General features: G+C 40.8%; 1 long non-coding RNA gene across 1 annotated transcript; it reads right to left on the minus strand.

Moving 5' to 3' along the window:
• Window positions 1-1,920: 1,920 nt before the first annotated feature.
• Window positions 1,921-3,063, minus strand: LOC110680940. The gene is made up of 2 exons (XR_002503035.1): window positions 2,720-3,063; window positions 1,921-2,095 (listed from the first exon to the last, which is right to left on the minus strand). It is a non-coding gene; the product is annotated as an uncharacterized LOC110680940 (long non-coding RNA).
• Between the last annotated feature and the right edge of the window lie 2,688 nt (window positions 3,064-5,751).

A 5,751-nucleotide genomic window follows, 5' to 3' on the forward strand; every position in this document is an offset into this window, starting at 1 on the left:
ATTATGGTCGAATATGAGCTCTGTAGCTTTCAAAGAACCCGACTGCCGAAGTGAATCAAAAGTGCCAAGAATAGGATCCGGCACCCTACCTGGACAACTTTAACTTAAGGCTGCTCCCCCGAATCTACGCGACTTTTTACGGCGACAGCGACAAAAAATCGCCGCGATTTCGTTGTTGTGTCGCTGCAAGCACTCTTATATGGAACCATCTTGGCTGACGTGACGAAAATCGCATCGCTGTGACTTAGACGCGCTCATCGAATAGTGCACGCAGCGAAACATTAGCGAAATCGCGGCGAATGTTTGTCGCTGTCCTCGTAAAAAGTCGCTTAGATCTGGGGGAGCCTTTACTCGTGTATTTCTCAGCTACTAGATGTCCACTTGACTGAAAACACGATTGAAGTGGTTGAAAAGCAATTGGAAGATTTGGTTCATAAGTTTCAAAAGTTATATGGTCAGGATAATATGTAGTTTAATATTCATTTGCTGACTCATTTAGCAAATAGTGGTAATAACTTCGGTGAGTTGTGGAATCCATATAAAAATGGGAATGGAATGATTTTGGGGTTATCAAGTTATCAAGCCGGCTCCAGATCTTAAAACCAGATCTTCACTGTACGGCAAATTATCCAAAAATAAAGGGCATATCCGTTCCATACCCATCACATGTATCATAGCTATCGTGAACGAAAACAGCTTTCCCGGGAAGTTCACAAGACTGATTATAGAGACGAAGGACGGTGTGCAGAATTGCGTAAAGATCTCTGGCGAACAGTTTAGTTCGTTTGCATCTCGTCAGTGGCCACGAATATGTGATGGACTTTCGTAACTGTTGTTCAATATTGCTATATATGGAGATATTCGAAGAGCCAGGACATGACCTACAAAAGTGAAGGAAGAAGTAAAACATTATTTTGTAACCTCGTTCGTGTGTCTTATGCACAACTAGCTAACACAGTAAATTTAGTATTACCTCCGATAATAAAACGACAATTGATAAGCCACTCTTTTTTTTTCGTCGCGTTCATAATTCAATACCACACTGTAGATCGCTGTCAGCACGTTTGTGATCATTTATGCCGCAAATTTGATCGTTTTGGGATTACACCCCAATCAATAGATATTTACCAATAGAATTTTACCTCAAACTTTACTCAAACACGTTGGAATCCGAAACAGATGACACTGTGAAAGAAATGTGTTAATTTGGTGACTATAAGAGTTGTGTTAATTTGGAGTTCTCGTGCTGTTTGCTCATATTTAGTCGAAATTTATTTACACTACCCGCCATAAGTATGGAATCGCGTATTGCAACACACATACTGAATATTTCAGCACCTTGGAAAGTTTAGCATCACCTAAAATTAATATTATCTCGTGATTCTGAAGTGCTAGATCAATGTATTCTTGAGGTCATCTTAAAAAATACGTCTTTAAACCACAGCGATTTTTCATTTTTGTTGAAAAAACTTTTATCACTGGATTATGGGTGATGCTAAACTTAAACGTGCTGCAATACTCAGTATTGCAACGATTCCATACTTATGGTGGGTAGTGTATATATCAGTTTTCACAATGTCCATCAATCGTAGCGCATTGCCTTTCAATCGATTGACAATCTATGAAATAGATATAAATTCGAAATTTCAATATACACACTTGAAAGATAATATAATTGCTATCTATGATATCGATTGATGCATGAAAATTTATTCATACAGTGCTGATTGATTGTTCACCAAAGCTAAGTGGACAATCGATCAAAATGTTATCGTAGATATTTGAATCAGCAGTTCCTGGAAAATATGGATAACCAAACTAAAATATCCGAAGAGTTATAACAAATGATAGGCGTTCTTAAACACGATAACAGATCACTTTTCAAGGATATCTCATTTATCTACACCACTACATAAATCATTCCTGTTCAGATTGGTTTATTAAACATTAAGCACATCATTCATTACAACTCAAGTGGTTGACTGGCACAATACACATCACGGTACACTTATCAAACTAAAGGCATAAGTTTCACACTTAAATGATTCAGTAATTCATTACGTCGACGATCGATCCACAGTCCTGGGAATAGAACCTGAAACAAAAAAAAATCCGATATTACTTTTGTTGCAAGACGTAGTTTTATTGTAAATCCATCCACCTCCAAACTATCTCAAAAATCGACAGACAGTCGACAGGTTCCCCTTCGGTCCACTTTTTGCCCGCTGGGGCAGTTGGTGGCATTGGGTGATCGCAGAACGTGGGCTACATTGCCGTCGGAGGTTCGCAAGCTTTTCCGGAAAATCACCCGAACCGATCGCGCAGACTCGATACAACCGGTTATCACAAACAGCATCATCAGAAAGTAGGTCAACTTCATTTTGTTCAATAAAGTTTATCGGATTCTTGCAACTACGATCGAGATTGGCCAGAGACTAGTTTCGGCACGAATGAGTGCAATCAATATAACATACCTAACACCTTACCCAATGCGGCGTACCTAACGCGACACTTCGGGACTTATCTTATCTTGCTCTCTTGTTGTCCGATTGACGCCAAAACAAACACTAGAATCTATGAACCTCACGCCGATTCATGACGACATAGGCTGACGAAATGAACCCTTTGGGGTTCGGCAATGAGTAAGACCGTTTTTTTTTCGGCAACGATGACGTAGGGCTGAGTAACTCCCCGAAGAAAGAAGTTGCGAAAGACTTACGTTTTGTCATTCAGAAGTACACTGCAGAACGACACATTCCATGCGAATCGTACATTTGACCTGCACCGCAAACTGGCCTTATTCCACTGGATCTCAGAATATGCGCCGTACTGTGACTGTTCTCATCCAGCATTCGCGTATTCCGAAATATCACGCGCACAGCTTCCGAACAGCTGCTCAGCGCCACCAGAATGGCAATCACAATCGCCGAAACCAATTTGGACCTCATCACGTACTTCATTCGCATCGGAGCTCACCCACCAAACTGCTGGCCTAACTTAAAGTCCCGTTGCGGAATCAATCACTGCTCGGCATCACTATCTTATCGCACATGCCAAAAATACCCCTAATTTTTCAACCACGACGTAGATTTCAAAATCTCCCATTAGTAGTTACCTGCGAGGGTCATTAGTGGATCAGCTTTCGACAGCGTTTGAACCGATCCAGACCGTAACCCGGGGGACACTTCAGCGGGGGAGCGAAGATGTTCGAATTGAGTGTTTTGTTCACGCCGTCCTTGACCGACGGATTGTAGTAGATGATACGGCCTTCGGTAACCTCCAGCAGTGCAAAGGTGAACAGTGACATCAGCAGCCACATGAGTATCTTGCCACTGTTCCAAATGAGGAAACTCTTCAGCTGATGGAAGAGCATCTTTCCTATGGATGACTATCGATTGACCGATCGGTGGAAAGATGAATGGATAGATGGATTGTGTGACAGCCGCCAGTTGAGCGTACCGCGGATGACTGATTGCGCGGTCGTGAGGAAGCACGTTGCTGATAAATTCGGTCTAGGTGTGCATTAGGGTGTCCCACAACAATATCAATGTCCGAAAAGTCAAAGTGCTCAACCCTTTCATGTAAATTATGCTTTTGTAGAACATTATATTTATTTATTCTATATCATTTTACTTGATGAAACCTCACCAATAAAGTCCTAAAGCCCTATCGCAGTTTTAGTGCCAAATGCTCAAGTTTAGGCCAGAAACTCATGTTTACTTAATTTTGGAATGCTTTTCGATGATTTACGGCCAAACAACTTGTTTTACTGATTTTCGAGGTTGTGTCACTCCTCTTGGTTTATACTCAAATTATGGGTGTATTTTGTTTTCCGTGTCCATTACGAAATATCAAATTCGCTCTAACGAAGGTACGGTGCTGCCATCTGGAAAAAGTTTACTCTATGCGTGAAGCGTCGAAAATTTAACCCGGCAAGGTATACGAAGTGAAATTTCAAATGCTTATATAAAATTAATTACAATAGCTATTTAAATTCTTTTCAGTACATGTTGATAGACTATTGATGGGCTACATTATAGACACATTATTTTGATTTTTATATTTTTTCCTCAATATTATGCGGATTCTATAGCTTATCATAAATCTAACCCCGTACACTTAACAGAATTTAATTAAATTTAGTTTTGAATTTTTTACAAGCATTTGAAAATTGACTTCCTATGCTTTGCCATGTAAAGAAATCGGAGCTTCACGCATAGGGTCAACTGTGGTAATTGCCTCCGTCATCGCGAATAGGAACAACCCCAGTGTTAAAAAGTTTAGCCCCTTTGGCACAGAACAGATAGCCATCTTAGAACAATAAGTGATTTTCGGCTAGAGTAAGAGATAATGTGAAGAAGAGTAGGCGAATAAAACATTGTTGCCTCATTGCAATTTACAGTGCAAGATATTGACGTTAATCTCGTCTAAAATGATCTCATTCGCTCGTATAATTCGTTTGACGTTATGCCACAAGCACAGTAAGCCTTGCAGCCTTACAGTGCAAAACATTTGCCCTTAATTCAGTGCAAAACATTTGCCTTTAATTCAATAACAAAATTCCACTCTTTCTGGAGATTACCTTGTTTTGCAACAACCTTGGAGTAAAAACCTTGCCTGCGAGTTTCTGTACATTTCTAGAATAATTTTCAGTGCAAAAAGCTTGCCCGCCGCCACCAGGGGCGCTAGTGTTCGCGTTTATTCTGGCAGATGTTTTGCTGTTGTCAGGATCTCGTTAAAATCTTGCCTCGACTGCGCAATGTTGAACAACAGACACGATGATCCATCATTTTTACTCTCATCTCGTCAGTCGGTTAGTAGCGATGTTTTCGTAAGTTGGTTTGGTTACTGGCTCCAGTGGTCTTCCTAGCATCAGATGAGCTGGAGTTATCGGTTGCGGGCCATTTGGATCATTGGATGAACTAAACAATGGTCGAAAGTTAACTATTGATTCAGTGTGAGTTTGTACGGTTTTGAACTCTTTAATGATTAATGTAGCGTTCCCCAGAGTTTTGGCCAGATGTGATTTAACCACCTTCATTCCTGCTTCCCATATTGCAGCAAAATTGGGCGATCTTGGTGGAATGAACTCGCATTGCAGACCACGAAGCAGTAGGGAATCGTTGATTTTGTTCTTCTCGACCTCATTATTAAACAGGGTTATACCTCGTCGGTTGACGAATCGATCTAATGCAGCCAGGAACGCATCGTCAAATCCGATACAAGTTCTCGGCTTCGTGCGGAAACATTTCATGCAGCTGTGGATTACCCGGATGACTGAACGAGCGTTGATGAGTCTTCTTGGAGTCTTTCTTCATGGATTTTATTGATCAGCAGTTCAGTTACTCGATGTTTTTGATGAAGTATCAATTGATGTTTAGCTTCAGAAGGTAACTTCGAGCCTTGCAGACGTCCTCCGACTTGCAGAAAACCATCATCGTTCACCTTATTGGAGAAGTCGGATGATGTACCTAGGGCTGTGCAAATATCGATATTATCGGATCGATTTTATCGATACGATATCCGATATCTCTTGGCCCGTTATTTTCCGATATCGATAAAACTATTATCGGTCCGATAATCAAAACAACAATTATTGACTACCGCCGTGCGGGGTGACATTGGGCCTACGGGGTGACTTTGACCGCCTCTTTCGATGCATCTCATGGCTAGTAGGAACGCCAACAAACTAATCTATGACTATCTATTGGCTATTTGTAACGTATTATTGAAGCTTGACACATTATTTTC

This window comes from Aedes aegypti, unplaced genomic scaffold (assembly GCF_002204515.2).
Source record: "Aedes aegypti strain LVP_AGWG unplaced genomic scaffold, AaegL5.0 Primary Assembly AGWG_AaegL5_hic_scaff_21_267_PBJ_arrow, whole genome shotgun sequence".
Lineage (NCBI taxonomy): Eukaryota > Metazoa > Arthropoda > Insecta > Diptera > Culicidae > Aedes > Aedes aegypti.